We start from the raw sequence: 22263 nt of genomic DNA, 5'->3' as shown, positions 1-22263 counted from the left end.
TGCCTACCTGAAGGTGAAAACTCTTCCTTGTCCCTCTCTGAACCCTGCACCGCAGGACAGCTACTTCTTCCCTCAGAGTCCTATTGGCCATTTCACTCTTGGTAAGGGCAAGAGTCAGGGCTTGTGCCTTCTCTTCCCATTGGACTTTGCTGTCATTCTGCTTCAGAAGATCAAGTACACGCTTGCCTTCTAATGCCTTCTTGCTCTTGAAGGCCTGGACACGCTTTTGCAAGGACACCATCTCTTGACCTCTAGCTTCTAGCGAAGACTCAGCATCTTCTAGTTTTTGCAGTAGGGCTTTGGTCTGCATCACTGTCTCCTCCTTTTGCTGTTGAAGCTTAGAGAGCGCCTCCTCCAGAACCCTGATCTTTGTTTCTCTTTCTTCCAGACTCAGCCTTTGTTGCCTGAAGATTTGTCTGCTCAGCTTCGTGCAGTTCTTCCTTTCCTTGCATACCTCAAGTTCCTTTCGGAGGGAATACAATTTCTTGCTCTCGTTCCTTTTAGTGCCACTTGAAGACGCTGCAGGATTCTTCTTTGCTGTTCTTGTTCTTGTTTCTGGAAGACTTCAATCACTCCCTTCTGTGATTCAATCATGAAATCCTTTTCTTCCAGCATCACCTCAATGCATTCTAAGTTTCTCTGTAAGGCATTCATCTGCTCTTCTGTTTTTTCCTCATGGCTCCTTCTTTGTTGCTCTTGGATGTCAAGGAGTCTGTCCTTTTCTTTTAAGGGCTTCTAAGCTCCCGCTCCAGCTGGTCACGGACACTCCTTAGCTGTTTTCCATGGCTTCTCCGGCTTCCTGGATTTGCTTTTGTTGCCACTCAAGCTCTTTGTCTTTTATAGATAAAGGGACATTTTTCCTACTTCACCGTGAAGCTCTTGCAGGCGCCTCTTGCTACTCTTTGTACTGCTGGAAGAATCTTATCTGATCCCTTTGAGAATCACACTCACTCTCTCTGTCCTTAAGAAGCTGCTCTCAGGTGTTCGAGGCTTGCGTGCAGAAATTGCACCTCTTCTCTCTACTTTCCCAGTTCTTGGATCTGCTGGCTCAGAGACACAAGCCCGTGTTTTTCCTCCTTCAAGTCTCCTTTCATTCGATCAAGATCCACGAGCAGGTTTCTCACTTGTGAGGCACCGTGCTGTTTCCAGATCTGTTATTTTCTCCTCCAGGAATTTGATCTCCTGGTCCCTCTCCTCCAGCTCTTTGCTCATCCTGCTCATAACTGTCCTTTGTGTTTCTCGCTCCTTCTCCAGCTCCTGTATCTGTTCTTGCTGGGATTCTGTCACCTGGTTTTTCTCTCTTATGTCTTTAAGAGCCTGATCAAGAGTGCTTTGATGCAGTTTTCCAGTGTGTTTCATCTGTTGCTGGTACAACATCATTTCTCCCTCTCTGTCTGACAGGACAGCAGTCACGTGAGTGAGGGTCTCCTGCAAAGCTTTTGCTTCTGCTGCCTCTTTCTGGAGCTTCTCCCACTGTGTTTCCACTTCCTCACTTTTAACTTTTAAGACAGACAGTGTGGTCTGCAGTTCTTGTTTGAGGTAGCGATTCCTATCTGTCGCTGCATCTGCTTGAGTTTCAGAGGCTGTGAGTGATTCCTGAAGAAGGTTTATCTCACCAAGCAGCTTTTCTTCAGTGCTTCCAGGCTGTCCTGTTCGTGCTGCAAAATAGGGAGGAGGAGAGCCAATCATTCCATATACATTTGGGTTTCACACTAGGATTGAACTGCTGCTCCAGTGGCACCAAGGGCTGAAGTCTGAGCTTTTAGTAGCAAAACCCAAAATATTCACTTGGTTTTCCTGTTCAATGTGTATTTTCTACTGACACTCAAAGAGATGCAAGAGCTGCACTGTATTTATCAGCCCTGTCCATAACCCTTTTCTGCAGGGCATTGTAAACGAAGTAGGAAAACGTCAATCCCAGTCAGCTCAGCTGCACCGGCTGCAACGCCCCGGCTGGTGCCCTGTGCGTCACAGGTGCCTGTAAGGACATTCCCAGGGTAGGAAGCCTACGACTGGGGCAGACTTACCTGATATCTCCTCAACGCCAGCGCTCGGGAGAAATTCTCAGTCTCCTCCTGACGCCGTCTCACCTGCTGTGCTCACAGCACCCTTTGTCAAGGAGCTCCACGGGGCTGCACTGCTGCACCTTTACCACTCTGGGCAGTTGCTCCCAGTGAGGCTCTGGCTTCATTAGCGGCGCTTGTTCAGCTCTTGCAGAAGAGAGGGAACAATTGCTCCCTCGTATCTCCCTGCTTCTCGGGGTGGTGTAGACCCTTCCTGCGCCACCCTTTAGGCTGCGTCTTTCCCAGCTCGCCCAGCCTGACACACCTTTCCTTTTGCCCTTCTCTGAACCTCTTCTAGCTCTAGTGGGTTCTTCTGGGAAGTAGCTGCCAGACCGGCAGCCTGGAGTTGAAGTCCAGGCTAAGCAGGGTTTAGGTGGGGGCACGACAATGTTCTCTCTATTAGGAAGCAAAGAGAGTTGACCTCCACCTCATAGGATTTTCCTGGCACCATCCTCTAGAATCCCACTGCCCCTCTTGAGGGCATAACCCTCGGATCACCACCTGTCACTCTGTGTTTGAAATCAGGACTAGGTTTCCCATGCATAATTAGGTGGATCAGCAGTTTTACGTCGCACATTTCTCTATTTGCTCCTCACTGTCTGCTCTCAGGCGGGCAACGTGGAGCAGTTTCTCTTATCAGCAGACTTTTGTCTTCTCAGCCCTTTTCCAGAGCCAAATCTTTAGAAATCTAATATGGATCTGGAACACAAACTATTGGGATTGTTAGGAATGGTTGGACTTGATGATCCAGTGGGTCGATTTCCAACCTAGTGATTCTATGATTCTATTGCCCAAACCACGCAATGTCAATAAGACAAGTTTGAAAATTACTTTGACTTAAGCTTCAAGGGCAGAACCCTCAGAATTGAGGAAAATAACCACCCTGAGTCATAACTGAGTTTTATGTGGCTACGGCATCTTGGCCTACTTGCGTTCAGAAGAACACAATTGCAAATGTTAATCCGAACCCCAAGCACTGGCATCAATAATATATTTTTCTTTTTGTGTTGTCTGTGGTCTCTCCACACAGTCGGTGACACTGGTCACCTCAGCAACCTCTCCTTTGTGGACTGTCCTCTCTCACTCAGGTGAGGACCTGCTAACTCAGCTCCATGGCCTGGCAGGAAAGCAAAGGTCCTGGGCTAACAAAGGAATCAAGAGCGGAAGGAAGGGGAAAATGAGAGATACTTGGTCAGCACTTGTGTACCCCATCTCCTCTCCGATTTGGGTGAACCTGTGCAACCCCACACAGAACCAGCTCTCCACTGGAAAAGTTGCTCCTCAAAATTATTAACACAAGGCCAGAATATACTAAGAAATGGCCCTTCACTAGCATCTGCCCAGCCTCACCACGACATCCTTTCTCTGTTTCTCAGACTCTGAGCTCCCTTTCCAAAGATGCCACCTCTTGCTGTAGAGTCCAAGCCTCCACCTTTAGAGCAGCAGGCTCTTCCTGCAGGGCAACTTGGAGAGAGTTCTTGCCTTCCACCATCTGTGTCTCTGCAGTAGGAAAGATGAAGGAGAAGGTGAAAAGCAAAGCAAAACCAAAGCTGATACGCATCCCTGCAGAGAAAACATCATTTTCTTATCTGCCTGCTTGTGTCTTCCAGGCCCAAAGCCAACAGAGACACAAAGAAAGAAATTTCCAGGCAGAGAAAAGAGGAAAGAAAAAAACGTGGTGAGGTTCATGAGAGGAACAGAATACAGTTTGCTCTTCTGCTTGTTGAAAGGCCAGGGCTAAGGGCAAGGCAGCACATCCCCCACAGTGTTAGGAGCAGGCAGAAACAACATCGATGGAACAAGAACAGAGCTGGTAGGCAAGAGTCAGATCAGTGTCCTACAGGAAAAGGAAGGAGCAGCCAAAGGAAGACTGACTGTTACATTTCCTGCGTGACCAGGGAGACTCGAGAGACGTTAGAGGAAAAGAACAGATGTCAGTGTCATGCTTGAAGAAGCACTTTGGGATTTGTCACACCTTTCCTCTGCATGGTAATCAGAGCTCCCTGCTGGAGAGACATTATGCGCTGCATCTCCCGAGTGGCCAGGCCAGCCTCCTCCTTCAGCACTTCTTCCCGCCAGCGCCTGTGTCTGTATCACAGACGCACGGAGCCTCAAAAACAGCGCTGCGATTGAGGCGGCGGAGCAGCAAGCACAGCAAGGGAGGAAGGAGAATTTCCTCGAACAAAACCACACTGGAAACAGAAGACGCAAAACCACGGATTCAAATGGAGCAAAATAAGCTAGAAAGAGCTACCCAGAGGCTGAAGGGCCAAAAGAAGGTTCCCGTCCCAGAGGAATGGTCCAGCTGAGGGCTTTCCGGCTTTTCCAGCCTCAGGAATGAAGCTCTGCGGTGTGGGTGAGAGGAGGTGGCTGCCAAGGTGAGGGAGCAGAATCAAGCATCCCTGCACGGAGAGCAGGGCTGCCAGGGGACCCTTGGGAGAAGAAGGGAAGACAATCGGCATCCTTCGTGCTGCACCCTCCGAAACGCCAGATGAACTGGCTGAGACGGAAGCACCTTCCAGTGACTGCAACAACCCCTTCTGTGTCACCAGATAGCTTCGTTGCCGACAGAGGGAGGAACACCTTCTGGGGACAGCAATCTGGAACAGACACTGAGATGCTCCCAAGGAGCCTTCTATTTCTCCTCCTACAGATTTAATGCCATGAAACTATGAAAGAAATGGGGAAAAGAGAGGCAGATCCAGCCCTTGACCTCAATGGGCACAGTCTGAGCAGAAAAGAAGGGTGCTTAAAGTGTTGGGGAGGGGAAAAAAGTTGGAGCCTACAGCTGAATGGGTTACTCCATGTCCCTGGAGGAGAAGATGCTAGTGCATAGGTCACCTGCTCGTTGAGCTCTTCTGTTTCTCTTCTGTTGTTTGAATGTTGCAGCTGGGCCTGTTCAATAGCAGAAAGCAGCCGAAACACCTCCTCGTGCTGGGCAAGGTTGTTTTCCAGGCTCTGAGGTTCATTCCTTCTCCTCCAGAGACTGAGTCAGTCTGAAAGAGAGAGCAGGCAACTCATCACTACGTGGTACAACTCTCAATAAACTCTTAGGACTCCCACAACCAAGGGAAAATTGCTTTGTCTGCTAAGGTTTGTCTGAACAAGGAGACTGCTTGTTCAGCCCTGCGCCAGGCTGGCAGCCCACCCAAACTTGTGCCCTTTCGACAGGAGAAGGGTAAGTTCCTGGCCAAATACTCCCTGTGCACGGTGAGATGGGGGTGGGAACAGAAACATCACAAAGTCTGGAAAGGAAGACATTGGGGAAGAAGATTCTCCTTTGGCTGATGAGACCGTAAGGGGGAGGTTTGTAGATAAATGAAGAACATTTTCTATCCCTCACTTGCAATGCTCTGGTAGGGAAACAACAGTGACAGACAGCGAGGTGATCTTTGGGGAGTTCCTAAGGCTTGTCAGCGCCCACAGAACTCTCAGCTCGAGAAATGAAGGACAATACCAAACAGGTGATGAAGGCTTGGAGGAAATCCTCAGATCCTTACAGAAGCTGCCAGGATTCCTCACAGGGGAAGCAAGAGGCACTGTTTTCATTTCTCCTCTTCAGTGAAGACACTGCTGAAGACTGGCAGAACCTCACCAAGAGAAGCAGCCTACCTATCCTTTCCCTTCCTTCTTGGCAACCCTTGGACACTCGGGAACATCAACATCTGTGAGGACCCTGCTCGAGCCTCTCCAGACACACGTTGGGGTTTTTGGGAGGAACAAAGAAAACAGATGGCAATAAGAAACGTTCTCATTTCTTGGGGGCCTCAGATGGGAATCTGGCTTAGTTTGAATCATGGGTTTGAGATGGGTTTCTGCCAAGAAAGGTATCAGGATGGAAAACCAATACAGAGCCCAAAGGTTTAAAGTTTCCTGGGCCGAGGTGGAGCTGATGGAGCTATCTGGCTCATTACCCTGCCATCTCGTCCTGCCTCCTTTGGCTGTAGCTTCAGCTTTGGAACACCTGCAAGTTTCATTTAACAACATTGAAGATGCTGACCTAATAAAAAAACACCTCCTTGAAGCAAAGGACTACTCCAGAAAGCCACTGTCTTCAGAAAAACTGTAATTGAAGGATTAAACAAAAAGGAAACAAAAACACTCAAGAGAATGAAAGGTAACTGCATGGATAGGTAAGAACTGCTTTTTAGGCAATGCTGCCAGAGCCACCTGTATATGCAAAGAGCTGAAGGAGGAAGTCTATTAAACTGAACGGAGAGTCTCACAGCCTAACCACTTACCTGGCATTTTCACTCTCAAAGACCTTCGAACGAAGCCTGAACGTTCTATGCTTGAGACACCTGCACTTCTTCCCATCTGACTCCTTTGCTCCTCAAGGACTGCAGAACGTCTTGCAGCTCCTTGTTCTGATGTTCTACCCTCCTCCCATTCGACTCCTCTTCTCCTCCAGGAATCTTCTGGAGGTGCACAACCTCCAGCAGTCTTCAGCCTTGACAGCTCCATGTGCCTCATACAGGATCTTCGCTGAGGCTTTGCAGGAAGCCACTTGCTGGGCCTCTTTGAGGCTGCTAGCCGAGGACGTCAACTCTTCCACCTCAAGGCAAAACATAACAAAGCAGTCAAATACTGTAAGTATTGTCCCTGTCAGCTGTATCATATCCTTGGGAGGAAAAGGAAAGACATTTCAACCCTGTAGTGACAGGACCAGATTGACAATGGAGACGGCTGACTTGTTAAAAACCCATGTAGGATCACCACATCCATGCAAGCACCTCCCATCCTGAGGACAGGCTGAGAGTTTCAGATCTGAAAAAGAACACCTTAGAAGGCAAGGCTGGCAGGGGAGAGGGCCAGCAGGAATCCATTCTGATGATTGCTGGCCATCAGGCAAAAGGACTGGCCCATCTGTCCAGGGCAGCAGCTGAGGTTCAGCTGACCAGTAAAGTCTCCTCCAGCCCAGCCCAGATGGAGACCACACTTTGCGGGCAGTCGGAGCCCATCAGCCTGCCTCTGCAACAGAAAGGCAGGAAGGGCAGAGACCACCTGGTGGATGGCTGGAGGATCTGTTGCGGTTCCAGTCACCTTGTTATGTAGAGCATCCCTCTGCTGAAGGAGGACCATTCATATCCTCTTTGATGGCTTGCATTTCTTGCTTGTGCCTGTCCTCCACTGCCTTGATCTGACTTTGACTCTCCCACAGCTCTGCCTGGAGCTTTTCCGTGACGTTCTGTAAACACAAACGGAGAGCGAGTTACGGGGACCTGCCACCAGGTACAGGTTTTCCATCTTTCTGTCTCAAGATCACATTCATTCAGCCACTGATTTCTGATTTTCTGCCCAGCTATACTTCGGCTGCAAACCTATCTTTCCTGTTGCTGAAAGCTGGAGCTGACCAGGCTCTTTGCTTTCAGGGCTGCAGTAGAAGAGAAATCACAGGGTCACAGAATGGTTTGGCTGGAAGGGACCTCAAAGACCATCCAGTTCCAACTCCCCTGCGATGGGCAGAGACACCTCCTGCTGGATTCAGTTTCTCAAAGTCCCACCGAGCTGGCCCGGAACACCTCTAGGCATGGGAAGCTGCTCTAAGGTCTCCCCAGAGCCTCCTCTTCTCCAGGCTGAACAACCCTAACTCTCTCATCTATCCGATCTATCGGATCTATCTATCCGAGGGTGCTCCAGCCCTCGGATCACCTCTGTGGCCTCCTCTGGACTCGCTTTAACAGATCCACGTCCTTCCTGTGCTGAGGACTCCAGAACTGGATGCAGGGTTCCAGGTGAGCTCTCACCAGAGCACAGTAGAGAAGGAGAATGCCCTCCCTCGCCCTGTTGCTCATGCTGCCTGCAAGTACATGCCCCTGGCTCTGCTGTATGGCCTAGCAACTTGCCACCAGGGTCAGATGATCGCTGCCATCTCACACACTCAGGCTTTTCTTCTTCTAAATCCAGCCAACACAGCTTGCTTGAGGAATTCAGAAGTAAACTGGTTCCTACCAGGTCCTTCTGGAGCTTGTTCAGTTCCTCTTTGAGACCAGTTTCCTGAGAGACTGGAGGCACTTCACTTCAACTTCCCCTGCAAACACCACAAAGGACAAGATTAGAGTCTACACGACAATGGTTCTGAATTTACTGACCTGAGGACACTGAAATTGCAGTGCAGGAGAGATCTCGCTCCAGCTCCATCACTCCTCAAAGCATTGCGGACAGACAGCTATTTCTACACCATCTTCCCTAGGCACAGGGATCACCAGGAACAAGCACATGAAGCTCTCACTCTGCAACACGTCCTTGGCCTGCCTGACTGCATGAAGTTGGACTTCAAGCTGACTCCTGCCAGTCTCCAGCTGAAATAAGTGCTGCTGAGCCTCAAACAGGACCGATTCCAGGCTCCCCCTCCCTGACCTACAAGTTGTGAACATAGAGAGAAATTAGGTTCTTGCTCCTGATGCCCACAGGCAGTTTGTCTGCGAAGAAGTCGCTCAAGATCCCTACACTTCTGTACAGAAAATAGGGTACATGGAAATCTGTGACAGAAAAAGATTTCTACCCTTTCAAACAGCAACGCAGGTCCCTCCAGGGAATGTCCAGGCTCCCCTTACGCCCAGCAGAACACACGGCCAGCCAGTTTGGTCTCAAGAGCCAAATCTGCTCCTCTGATGAAGGACACACAGGGAGCTGCGCCCACAAAGGCTGTGTCAGCAAGAGCCCATGCTCCGCTCACAGCCCTCTCTCCTCATTCTTCCAAGCGCTCTGCAGGGGCATAGAAGAAGAGCATTTCCCTGGTAACTCGCGCTTCCGAACTCGCTGTTCATAATGCAGGGATGGGATAGGCAGGTAATTTTCCAGACTCTCTGTATTTCAAAGGGATGAAGAAATATATCAGATGGCGCAATAAAATCTCGTGCTTGAGCAGCATTGCTAAGAAATCTGGACTAGATTTTATCTGAACTGGAAACAGAGAAAAGGACCATTCAGTTTAAACTGCTGGGAGCGCAAGAGGAAACTTGCTGCTTTCTCAGGCGTTGCTAAGGAGCCAGCACCCAACCAACTCGCCCCTCTACAATGGAAGATGAACCCCTGCCAGGTAAACCTTCATCCCCAGGCTTCAACCAGACAGGATTCTGGGAGCAGGAGCTGCAGTTCCCTCTGCTCTAAACACAGCGCCCTGTGGGCCAGGTTCCCACAGCGCACAGTGCTGCCTCCCGGGACAACGTTCTTCAGGGCAACAGGACCTGTGAGGGGCAACAATAAAACCCTGAGCACACTTCCATGGACAATGAGGATGATCTTCAAGGAGAACAAGCACCTATTTCTGATGGCAGCAGGCTCTGGCAGCCCAAAGGAAACACGCTCCGCTTTAAGCACAAATCAAAGTCAGTCTCCAAAACAGAACAGAAAAGGGAGGGCCCAAAGTGGCAATAAAAGCTCTGGAGAGCAATATCTGGCAAGAACCATCGTGGGTTTTTGTTATCTGTTCCAAAGGTTCTTCAGAACTGACAACCCTTTGCAAAAAAAATTAAACAAAGGTGCCGAACGTTAAATAATTCAATAAGAACCCAAGAACGGATCAAACTGAATTCAGCCGGATCAGATAAGAGAAGCTGGAGCTCAGAAGCAGCAGCAGCTCTCGGGAAACACACCGACTCAAAATGGTATTTGCAGCCTTGCTAACACCACACTCTGCGGTGGGGAAGTGTGCAGTTACGGAGCATGACAAACAATCTCTAAACTATCAGTTGTAGAGCTCTGCAAGTTCTGCGCTCTTCTAGAACCCCCAAGTGAGGACAAATACCTTGAACCTTTTGTGCTTTTTTGGTTTCTTGTTTTTTGGAAAACAGAACTTATCACATTTGATCTTAGAAACCTGAAAGAGCAGAAGGACAGAATCTTGTTCCTTCCCTGCGTAACTGCCCATGATGTCTGTCTCTGAAGAACATGGTAACGAGTCCAGGACCCAAAGCCTGACGAGAATTCCAAAGAGGTTTCTCTGATGATGATGCAAACCACACTGGCTCCTGCGCTGCACGAACAGGAGCTACCCTGGAACAGAAACCTTCCAGAGTCTTAGCACGGGCCTCTAACTTCAGCCTAAAGAGCCATGTCCTAGTCACAGCATCCGTACAGAATAGCCTCAGTTGCGAAGGCCTAAAGCCAAACTCCTCGGTAAGCAAAGATCCGTGTCCAAAAGCACAAACAAGATACCAAAACTGGAGAAACTTCACATTCTAGTCAAGGTCTGGCTTGCTTTGGGCTTCCCTCAGCAACAGGCAAGGGGATAACCATGAGCCCAGGCTCAGCACAGTTTTCAGCTTTAGCTCTCACAAAAATAACAGTCACATCAGGGGATACTCTTTCCATTTTCCATATTCGTCCATTTTCTGTCCATGGAAAACCTGCAAAGCAGGCAGGATGCAATAACTCCTCAGGCAACGCTCACCACCTCTATCATCACAGATATTCCATCATGTCCTGTCTCAGGTCTCCTCCCTGCCTTACCTGGCCTCTCCAGCTGCTCGGAAAGGCCTTGTCTGTCCCGCTCTGTGGCTGCCAGTGCACCTCGAGGGCAGCCTTCTCCTGCAGCACCAACTCCTTCTCCGTGGACACCCTAGCCAGGGCATGCGCCTGGCGAGAGGGCTCCTGGCGCAGCTCCTCCAGCCCGTGGCTCAACGACTCCTGCTGTCGGGACACCTGCGAGCGGGGACAGCGGGCAGTGAGAGTCTTGTCCCTGGAGTTCTGTGCCAGGGCCGCTGCTGATCCTGCCGGAGGAGAAAGAGCTCCTGGGCTGGGGCTGGAAGGGGAAGAGATTCCGCCAGGTATGCACCAAAAAGGCACACCAAAAAAGTATGCTGCCAAAAGGCACCGGCACTGCTGACCCAGATGGGTGGGGAAGGGCCTTCTGGGTGCCAGCAGAAGGCTCCCCCAGCACAAACGCACGCACCCCAAGCAAGGGCTGTCAGGAAAAACCACCACCTTTTCCACACGTGCCCCCTCACCAACTGAAATCCCATCAGAATCTATTCCAGGGCTGCAAATTTTCAGGAAAGCCTCAGCAGAAGCAACTTTGCCCACTGAAGAAACTGAAAATACACAGGGTTTCTCTGCTAGGAAATCCAAGATCCAAGTGTCCCCTCCTGCGGTGTCGAGGCATTGGATGCCATGGGGTGATGCCTGGCAGGGAACAGCCCCTCTGGGAGCAGCAGCATTCAGGGATTTGTGGAAGCCTGGCTGCTGTGGCCAAAGAGACAGCAGACTCGGTTCAGCACCTCATGTCACAGCACTGTTCACTTCTCTCACACAAAGAAGGGGTCCGAGGCACCACCTGGTGAACACCTCGCCGGCCTTCAAGCCTGAAGATTAACCAAGGCTTTTCACTTTTGTGCTTCAACACAAACCTCTGCTGCCTATTTGCCAAACACTCCAGGCCTTCCAAAACTCAGCCTCTCTGGCAGAGAACAGACCATCAGAAACAAACAATCCTCTCAAAGCTATCCCATAATACTCAAGACCGTACATGGCGAAACTGACATTTCCATGGTGACAAACTCCCTCCTCTCCTCCAGGGCCATGATACGCCCAAGCTCTTTTGCAGGGCACCAAAATCGGTTGAAATGGTTGACGCCCTTTTTACCCATCTTCTTCCTCAAAGACTGTAGAGGCTTTAACAGCTCAGAGAGCCACAGAATCGTTCAGGTCGGAAAAGACCTTTAAGACTATTGAATCTAGCCCTTAACCCAACACTGCCAACTCCACCACTAAACAATGTCTTTCCTGGAGTGAGGGGCCCAAAACCGAACCCAGGACTCAAGGTGCAGCCTCACCAGCACAGAGCCCAGCGGGACAATCCCTTCCATGCACCTGCTGGCCACCCCATGGCAGAAATAAGCCAGGAGGCTGTTGGCCTTCTGGGAGTTTTGGAAGTTTCAGACCTCACAATACAAAGCACAAATAGAAAAATGCAACTGTGTCCTTTGCCTCAGAAAAAGGATTCAGAGCTACCCAGTTTGCTTCTTTTACCCCATGCGAGACAGGAGTCCCACTCAGACTCACAGACAACACAATCAACTCTCTGCTGCTTGTCAAGAGCCAAAACAGAGGCCAACACAGACAGCTGCATTCAAAGCACCTGTAGAAGCAGAGGACAACTCAGAGAACTGCACAACAACCAGGCAAACCATCGACACCTTTCCCACAAGCAGCAAACAAAGCCTTCTGCCCTCCAGCACTACCAGCTGCTCCCTTGACCAAACCACGCTGAACCCAACAGCCCAGCTCCACTGAGCCCAGCAGACAAACACCCACCCAGAAGCACTAGGATTTGGGACTCACATAGTGGAGTTTCTCTTGGCTTTCTTCCTTCTTCTCTACCACTCCCATCAGCCCTACCTGCAGTCCCTCCTCTTGCTCCTCTGTGTTCTTCAGCAGCTCCTCCAGGTGGGCTTCCTCTGCACAGACCTCTTCATTTTTTCTTTCACACAAGCGCACCTTCTCCTTTCCTCTCTCCATCTTATCCACCATCTCCGACAGAACTTCATTCTCTTCCTCCAGCTACAATCACACAAGCACAGAGGACATAAAACGCAGTCAGATTTACTAGGAAGAAAGAGGTTTGGCTTGGACAGAGAAAGGAATGTTTCTATATCCAGTCAGTCCCACTATTGGAAGGCAAGAGCTCGGAAAAGAAGCAGCAGCAGGAGAGGAACATCTGGCAAAACCTTTGGCAGCTCAGCTCACCTGCACCAGAAGCTTGTTCAGCTGCACTTTATCCAGTGCAAGAGCTTCATTGATGCTGCTCAGGTTGGCTTTTGCAGCACGTAGATCAGCTATCTCACCATTCAGCCTATTCTGAGTCTGTCAGCTCTGTCACCAACTGCTCCGCCTGCAGAGACAAAAGAACCAGGGCAGGGAAATCCCTTACTCCATGCAGTGACCCCACATCCCCCATGTGCCTCTGACTTCCCCCCAGGTCAGTGTCCCCCAGATGCACGTGGGTACCAACTACCTCAAAGAGCCTGCGTACTCCAATTTGCCAAGACGGAGAACATTTTCCCTGTCTCCTGCTGCCAGAAACAGCATCTGCGGTGGCCTTGCTGTCACAAGTCCCTCTCCCACAACTGCTGCCTAGGAATGCAGAGGCCATACCTTCTCCAGGGCCATGGTCAGCTTGTGTTTCTCTTGATACAGCAGATCCTTCCATAGGTGCAGCTCCCCCAGCGCTTCTCTCGCAGCTACCAACTCGCTCTATAATAAGGAACACTGTCCTTCAAGCGCACCTACGTCCTTCAGGCTACAAGAAGGGGAACGACAAACAAGTCCTTCATGTAAAAGCTTCCTCCTTTCCAAAGCCATGAGTACAGACTATGTCCCTGAAAAGGTCGCTGGAATGATTTCCAACAGCTTTCTGTTGACACCTAAAGAACACTGGAATTCCCTGCCTGAGCTCCACCACCCTTCATCATTGATAGAGGTGAAGCATTCCTCATTGAGAGAGGAAAACAAACTTCCAGAAATCACAGAATGTTTCCAGAAAGTTGAGGAACTCTCAGAAGAGCAGCTTCCTGCCTGGTAGTTCTCTCTCCCTTTTCACATACTGGACACAAGACTTCCCAAAGTTCTTCTTTGAGTCAAACAGACTTTTTAACCCCAGATCTATATTCCCACAGTCACTCTTGCCCTCAGCAGGGAAACAAAGAACGGGCCTGCGATCTGTGTGGGGAGGAGATACGTATGAATTCCACTGCAGTAATCACAGGATGATTCAGGCCAGCAGGGTCCCCAGGAGGCCTCCAGCCCAGTCTTCAGCTCAAAGCAGCTGAGGACTGGGGGAGCTCCAGAGAGCCCTTCAAACCCCACTGATCTGGGATTTTGGCAACTGACAGGACAGAGGCGTCCTTATGAGTGACCTGGGCAAATTCCTCCCAGCTCCTTCAGCACAGCCCTGCGTGGCAAAAGGGCTGAACAAGAGACAGAGCTCTCTTTGGACTGGTCTCAGTTTCTCACCACAAAGCGCTCAATGGCAAAGACACTCTAACATGTGATCTCTTCTCCACCTTGTCTTACTCAGCACAGCTTCTGCCACTCAGACGGGTTTTCTCTTGAAGGCAACAGTCTGATCAGGGACAGACAGAAGGCTGTGCAGAGCGGGAGTTTCAAACATGAACACAGCCCAACTAGGAATCCGAGAAGCAGCCACAAAAGATAATGTTGTTAACAGCAAGGTTTAAAACACCTTTACCTGTCTTGAAGCTCCTACTCCTCCAGGTCCTCCTTCACTTCTAAGCTCATCAGCTCCTGAGCCTTCTGGCTTCTTTCCTGTCCTGCCTGCTGCTGGGCCTCTTCCTTCAGGACGTGTCTCCCCAGAGCGAGGGGCTCCCAGAGCTGCACAGCACGGTTCAGGCAGGAGCAGTGCACAAATACAGACCCAAAAATCCTCATCTGTTCTGCCTTCAGCTCTGACAAATCTCTGGAGGAGAGGAAAGAAAGAGCTGATGTTCACACCTCCGTCTTTAGCAGCTGCCTTGCTTCTGGAGCACGCAACGGTGCAAGAGTAAAGCTGGCAGGAAAGATGACATCTTCTCAGTGACGAATCATTGATCTGACACTGGGATCAAGACATGCTGGACAGTAACATTAAGCCTAGAATGTTGTAACAGAAAAGCACAATAATACAAAAAGTAAACAGTACCTCAAGTTATTCTTTGTATTAAAGAAGGCTCATAATCAAATGCGATAAATGGCTGACAGCAACCCAGCATTTGAATTGCATGCTGACAACAGAACAATGCACTATAACAGCGAGACTATTTCTGTTTGTGCAGGACACCCCAGACCCCAAGAACAAGAAAACAGTCCTATAAAGAGGTATCAAACTGAGCACAATCAGTTGGAGAAAAGCAGTAACAGGGTAGAGAAGCTGTTCTTTCTCTCAGTGATGTTGGTACAGAGAGAAGCAGATAGGAACTGACCAGAATAACCTTGAGATGGAAAGAAGAAAAAAATTATAGAAATATTCATGAATGATCTTTCCATAAGGAGGTGTAGGAAAAGAAACCCAGTGATATTTAAGGCAGACTTTAATCATTCTATTAAAGAGACTTCTCTGCCTGCCACATGCACAGCTTCGTGGGTCTCTTCCAGTGTGTCCACACGGGCCTGGACCTGTGTGAAGGAGCCCAAACATCAATCACCGGTTCAGGGCCTCTCCCTGCCCACAGCCCCAGACCCTCACGTTTAGCCGAAACCAGCGTTGAACAAAGCAATTCTGAAAAGAGTCTAAAGTGCGCTGAACAGCATCGCCCCAGGCTACCAAAGGAGAAATTAGACCTTCAGCCACAACTAAAGGAACATCAAGCTCAAAAGGTGGCTGTGAAGGAGAGCTACGTTTCAGTTTGCAAGAGGTCCAGCCTCAACGCCTACGCACCGGTCAGTGGCCGTCTTCATCTCCAGGAAGCGGTGGATGACGGTCAGCACCTGGCGCCACAGGCTGAACTGATGGTTCTGTTCATCCCTCTGCGATTCTCCCTCGGCCTCCTCTCTCCCGGCTGAACAGACTGGGAGCCCCGGCCGCTCTCCCTGCACAGCCCCGCTCCCTCCCGGGTCCTCCCCAGCCCCGGACCCCTTTGGACTCCCCTGTTCTCCCCCAGCCCCGCGCCCCGCTCCCGGGCTCTCCCACATCCCTCGGGATTCCTCCGGATCTTTTTGTCCCGCACCACTCAGTGCGCCCCTCCGATCTCTCCCGCAGCTCCGGATCCCTGCGGCTCCCTCTGGTCCCTCTGGCTCCCTCGGTCCCTGTGGACGCCTCCGGTCCCCGGTCCTGGTACCCGCTCCCCGCTCCCCTCCTCCCGACTCTCCCCGCACCTCGCCCCGCCGCTCCCGCGCCTCCTGCGAGCTCTGCAGCTGCCGCCGCAGCCCGGCCTCGCCCCGCGCCGCCCCAGCCATGACCCGCCCGGTCCCGGCCCCATGGGGTCTTCGCTGCGGCAGAGGCAGACCCTGGCCCGGCCCCGCTCGGTGCGGCGGGGGCTGGGCAGAGACCAGGAAAAGCGTCACCGGCCCCGCGGGGCGAGCGGGAGGTGGGCGGAGCAGGGAGAGCAGGAGAGACAAACCCTGATGGGGGAGAGAAACAGACCCTGATGGGGGGAGAGACAGAAATCCTGATGGGGGGAGAGACACAAACCCTGATGGGGGGAGAGACACAGACCCTGATGGGGGGAGAGACACAAACCCTGATGGGGGGAGAGACACAAACCCTGATGGGGGGAGAGACAGAAACCCTGATGGGGGGAGAGACACAGACCCTGATGGGGGGAGAGACACAGACCCTGATGGGGAGAGAGACACAGACCCTGATAGGGGAGAGACACAGACCCTGATGGGGGGAGAGACACAAACTCTGATGGGGGGAGAGACACAAACTCTGATGGGGGAGAGACACAAACCCTGATGGGGGAGAGACACAGACCCTGATGGGGGAGAGACACAGACCCTGATGGGGGAGAGACACAAACCCTGATGGGGGGAGAGACACAAACCCTGATGGGGGGAGAGACACAGACCCTGATGGGGGGGAGAGACACAAACTCTGATGGGGGGAGAGACACAAACCCTGATGGGGGAGAGACACAGACCCTGATGGGGGGAGAGACACAGACCCTGATGGGGGGAGAGACACAGACCCTGATGGGGGAGAGACACAGACCCTGATGGGGGGAGAGACACAACCCTGATTGGGGGAGAGACACAAACCCTGATTGGGGGAGAGACACAAACCCTGATGGGGGGAGAGACACAGACCCTGATGGGGGGAGAGACACAGAACTCCTGATGGGGGGAGAGACACAAACCCTGATGGGGGGAGAGACACAAACCCTGATGGGGGAGAGACACAAACCCTGATGGGGGGAGAGACACAAACCCTGATGGGGGGAGAGACAGAACTCCTGATGGGGGAGAGACACAAACCCTGATGGGGGAGAGACACAGACCCTGATGGGGGGAGAGACACAGACCCTGATGGGGGGAGAGACACAGACCCTGATGGGGGGAGAGACACAAACCCTGATGGGGGAGAGACACAGACCCTGATTGGGGGGAGAGACACAGACCCTGATTGGGGGAGAGACACAGACCCTGATGGGGGAGAGACACAAACCCTGATGGGGGAGAGACACAAACCCTGATTGGGGGAGAGACACAGACCCTGATGGGGGGAGAGACACAGACCCTGATTGGGGGAGAGACACAAACCCTGATGGGGGAGAGACACAAACCCTGATGGGGGAGAGACACAAACCCTGATGAAGGGAGAGACACAAACCCTGATGGGGGGAGAGACACAGACCCTGATGGGGGGAGAGACACAAACCCTTGATGGGGGGAAGACACAAACCCTGATAGGGGAGAGACACAGACCCTGATTGGGGGAGAGACACAAACCCTGATGGGGGGAGAGACACAGACCCTGATGGGAGGAGAGACACAGACCCTGATGGGGGGAGAGACACAAACCCTGATGGGGGGAGAGACACAGACCCTGATGGGAGGAGAGACACAGACCCTGATGGGGGGAGATACACAGACCCTGATGGGGGGAGACACAGGCCCTGATGGGGGGAGAGACACAAACTCTGATGGGGGAGAGACACAGACCCTGATGGGGGGAGAGACACAAACCCTGATGAGGGGAGAGACAGAAACCCTGATGGGGGGAGAGACAAAGACCCTGATGGGGGAAGACACAAACCCTGATGGGGGGAGAGACCAAAACCCTGATGGGGGGAGAGACACAAACCCTGATGGGGGGAGAGACACACAAACCTTGATGGGGGGAGAGACAGACCCTGATGGGGGGAGACACAGACCCTGATGGGGGGAGACACAGACCCTGAATGGGGGGAGAACCACAAAACCTTTATGGGGGAGGACACAGACCCTGATGGGGGAGAGAGACACAAAACCCTGATTGGATACACAGACCCTGATGGGGGGAGAGGAGAGACACAAACCCTGGATTGGGGAGACACAGCCCATGATGGGGGGAGAGACACCAGACCCATGACTGGGGGGAGAGGACACAAACCCTGACTGGCGTGAGACACTAGACCCTGATGGGGGGAGACACACAAACCCCCCTTTTGGATGGGGGGGGGGCGACACACAAACCTGGATGCAGGGGAGGACACAACCCTTGATGGTGGAGACCAAACTCTGATGGGGGAGATACAAACCCTGTTGGGGGAGAGACAACCCTGATAGGAGACACAAACTCTTCCACCCCACCCATTCTCTGATTCTATGAATCTTGAACTATATATCTGAGATATATATATAAAAAATTTTGAAATATATATATCAAAAGGGTGTCTTAAATAGAAATTGTCATTTAAATTGTCACCTCTTACGACAACAGAAATTGCCTATTTTGCACGAGGCAACAGATGTTTTTAAGATCCCTTCCAACACAAACCATTCCATGATTCTGTGAAATAAGGCCTCCTATAAAGGAGCTTGTGTGTCTGCAGAGCAACTGCACCGATTGTAACCTGGCTGTTGCAGAGGTCGAACAGCTCTGAAGCAGAGAATTTTGTCCTGAAACTCTTACATGGCAGTGTTGGTCAGGAGCTCAGGACACAAAATATAAAGTTGCTGAGAAAAACAATAAAGAATTTTTTTTGAAGGATCAAATAAACCCAAACAAAATAAAGAAAAGAAAACCAGATGGCTTTGCCAAATGTGACTGTTATGACCTGGGACACAATCAGCCATCTCTGCCCACGTTTGCATTGCTCCCATTTGATGTATCCTGTTTTTTACACTGGAATAAGCTGGAGACAGACACTGCTGCTAAGCATTATCTCAGTTACCAGTAGGTCTCACACAGGCTCAATGCCACCCCATGAGCACAGATAAGAACCAGCGCTCACTAGCTTAGGCACTGCTGTTCAACTTGAGCATCGAACACTGATTGCTGCGTATAAAAGTCTGAAGGAGGGATGAGGCCAGAGTCAGCACCGCTGTCCTGCAGCTGAGGGCTGAGGATGCTCAGGCCCTCCCGCTGTGCTGTTTTGCTCTCATCACTCCCATTTGCCACTGGGACGCTTGCAAAGGGATGAAGCCCACTGCCACGCGGCCTGGATGAGGGCGGGTGCTGTGCTGCTGGGGCTGTCAGGGTGGTTAGAGCCACACTGCCAGTGTAGCTTGGGCCAGCGTCCCCTCCTGCCACTGGGCACGTTCGTGACACTACCCATGTGTTCTCTGCACTCCAGCCAGCAGTTCCTGGCAGTAAGCCTCCCTCTGAGCCTGAGGAACCAGGGGCTGCCAGGGGCAGGGGAGGGTGCAGAGCTGCTGCCATAGCTGGCGGCAGCAGGTTCAGGTCCCCAGTCTCCAGAGATGGCGACTGGTGTTCCACAGCTCTGCTGTGGCTTTGCCAGCATCTCTCTGAGATGTCCCTTGGCTGGGGCGGTGACTCCTAAAGTGCCCTGTCAGTGTCAGCCAGCCAGCTGGCTGCTGCAGGGGACCTGGACCCTCTAGTGGCTTCTGAGTCCCTCTGGCTAGGGTGTCTAGGACAAATCTCTACAGGGACAACCCGAACTCTAATGGCTCCAGTGGAGAGTTGTCCTGTGGAGAACTGTCCTGGAGAGTTTGTCCCTTCCCTGTGGACCACTTCAGAGCCTACCACCACTGCAGGCACTGGTCTTGGACACTGACTGTTTGAGAGAGAAAGGGGAATCCGCCTTGTAAACACTTTGAGGGGAAACCTGCATCTCTTTTCATGAATACATCAGAAACACTGAAGATTTGAAAGATTTTACAGAGAATCCAGTGGAGAGGATCCTGTAGCATCCAGATGTTCTCATCACAGCAGTTTTGGAAAAGATCTTCCATGTTTCAGTGGTGGACATCGGCAAGCTAGAGACCTCTGACAGGCAGAGCTAGTTTTCTGGAGGCAGGGCTTATTTGAAACTGAAACGTGTCTGTGTGGAGGGAGGAGAGACAATGGAGTAGGAACACTCCAGACTGAAACATGCTGCCCAGGAAAGGCCCCTCCAGCGACTACAGCAGTTTTAGAGGCAGGCTGTCCCCCAGAGCTGACCCTGCTACCTGGGGACAAAATCTGCTTGAAATATCCTGCTTTGGGAGGGACTGTTCACAAAGGCTTGAAGTGATAGGACTAGGGGTAAGTGTGTAAACTGGAGAGGAGCAGATTTAGACTGGACACAAGGGAAAACTACTTCACTATGAGAGTGTTGTAGGCACTGCAACAGGTTGCCCAGGGAAGTTGTGGCTGCCCCCATCCTTGGGGGTGTTCAAGGCCAGGTTGTGTGGGGCCCTGAGCAGCCTGATCCAGGGGGAGTGTCCCTGCCCATGGCAGGGGCGTTGGAACTAGATGATCTTTAAGGTCCCTTCCAACTCAAACTATTCTACGATTCTATGGAAAACAGCTACTTGGCAGCTGAGATCTTTTTATCCAGCAGCACTGTCCCAGCACAAACCAGGGCTCCTCAGAGATGAGGAGAGGATGACCCTTCTGTACGCCCACCCTGTCCACCACATCTGTAGCTAATTATTCATCTTCTTGCTTTCTCCCCCACACCGGTTTTCCTGAGGGCTGGGAGGCCCTGGCCCAGACTGCCCAGAGCAGTGGTGGCTGCCCCATCCCTGGAGGTGTCCAGGCCAGGTTGGATGGGGCTTTGAGCCATTGAATCCAGTGGGAGGTGTCCCCTGCCCATGCAGGGCGGTGGACTGGATGGGCTTTGAGGTTCCTTCCAATCTAAACCATTCTGATTCTTTTCTGTACCACCACAAGGTAATTGCTTTCTGCTTAAAGCACTACCTGGTAGGAGGAAACCCAGACATTTTCTGCAGTGCCATTGCCTTTTTACAGCAATTTATCACTTCTTCTATTAACGCAGATTTGTAGGGGGAGACATAACCGGAGGGCCCCAGAGTCCCACGAGCTGCTCTGTGGATCCCCTCCACCTCAAGCTCCGCTGTGGTGGTCTCTGTAAGGATTGAGCATCCCCACCGAGGCCATGGACCCGTTCATAACCAGACTTTCAATTACAGTTCAGCAGTGTGGCCTTTTGCTGAAACCATGTCCTGTGGCTCCCTGCCCTTTCTGCCCCATCTCCCTGTTTAGCGTAGAGACAACACATAACCATTCCAGTAGGTTATATGTGGTGCTTTATTTCGAGGCCCCGGGAACCTGGGGTATTCAAACCCAAATCAGGTTTCCAAGACATCCCAGCAGGTCCGCAATTAACCCTTAAGTGTTTTGTAATCTAATGTATATTAAACAGATTACATCATTTCTTCATGCATATGTATTTGAAGATTGTCTCATCATTTGCGTGGACACCTGCATTTCTTTATCTTCAGTTGACTGCCCTTGGTATGCTTCTGGCCTTCACAAATGTAGACTGTGTTCAGATAAGGTTGTTAGCAAAAGCGTAGGCTCTGCTCGGATAAGGTTGTTAGTACATTCTTTCTAAGCACTCCCTAATATCATACTTGTGAAGGTTATGTGTGGTCTGTGAGAAAACTGTCACTGTCTACAGAGACAGACACGAAGTCTGCACAAACTTAACTATAAAGATCAACAAAATTAAATGCTAAATACAATATATATCAAATGTTAAATACAATATACATAACCTATAATTCTAATCTTACTTAATTGAGCCCTAATTCTTCAGCTAAATTAACGTTTTTCCAACATCCCACGGGTAACAGAGAATGATCCACTTATAAAGTCCGGAACCTCGAGGAAAAGTTTTTTGGAGTTAAAACTCTGCATTGGAGACCGCGTTTCCCGGGAATTTCCTATAACGCCTTAAATTGCTGCTATTTCCCGAACTTCACGCCGCAGCACCCCCTCGGCACCAGTCACGTGACGTGGGTCTATGGCAGGAAGGCGGAAAGTGTCGGGTCCCGTGCTTTTGTCACGTGAGGTAGGAAGGGGCCGGGTCACGTGCTGCGGGGAGTTGATCACGTGGTGTGTATTCGTTCGGTCACATGCAGGGGTCAGGTTGGGCACGCAGGATAGGGTCGGTTTTTGATGAGGTGGTACTGGTTCCTCTCGTCACCGTGATGCTGATCCCTTTGGTCACGTGGAGGGGTCGGATTGGTCACGCGGGCGGGGCAGTCTGGTCACGTGGTGCGGTGGGCGGTCGGGCACGCGGGGCGGAGGAGCGGAGTGCCGGGTCACATGGCCGAGTCGATCACGTGGCGCGGGGCGGGTCACGTGGCG

At 51.4% G+C, this 22263-nt stretch overlaps 2 long non-coding RNA genes across 5 annotated transcripts; both read right to left on the bottom strand.

Moving 5' to 3' along the window:
- Window positions 1-219: 219 nt before the first annotated feature.
- LOC128853795 (uncharacterized) lies at window positions 220-5031 on the bottom strand. 2 transcript variants are annotated; one of them, XR_008452554.1, is made up of 3 exons: window positions 4905-5031; window positions 3414-3563; window positions 220-1658 (listed from the first exon to the last, which is right to left on the bottom strand). It is a non-coding gene; the product is annotated as an uncharacterized LOC128853795 (long non-coding RNA). The 2 variants fall into 2 exon arrangements; XR_008452553.1 differs by lacking the exon at window positions 4905-5031 and adding an exon at window positions 4039-4342.
- A 5298-nt stretch (window positions 5032-10329) lies between these two features.
- Window positions 10330-16038, bottom strand: LOC104063206 (uncharacterized). 3 transcript variants are annotated; one of them, XR_008452551.1, is made up of 6 exons: window positions 15439-15652; window positions 14254-14481; window positions 13161-13305; window positions 12753-12897; window positions 12405-12566; window positions 10330-10709 (listed from the first exon to the last, which is right to left on the bottom strand). It is a non-coding gene; the product is annotated as an uncharacterized LOC104063206 (long non-coding RNA). The 3 variants fall into 3 exon arrangements; XR_008452552.1 differs by lacking the exon at window positions 10330-10709 and adding an exon at window positions 15876-16038 and having other exon boundaries at window positions 10716-12566; window positions 15439-15488; XR_008452550.1 differs by lacking the exon at window positions 10330-10709 and having other exon boundaries at window positions 10716-12566.
- Window positions 16039-22263: the final 6225 nt, after the last annotated feature.

Source organism: Cuculus canorus, chromosome 16, assembly GCF_017976375.1.
Source record: "Cuculus canorus isolate bCucCan1 chromosome 16, bCucCan1.pri, whole genome shotgun sequence".
Classification (NCBI taxonomy): domain Eukaryota; kingdom Metazoa; phylum Chordata; class Aves; order Cuculiformes; family Cuculidae; genus Cuculus; species Cuculus canorus.
This window is presented reverse-complemented; position numbering and strand designations above follow the sequence as displayed.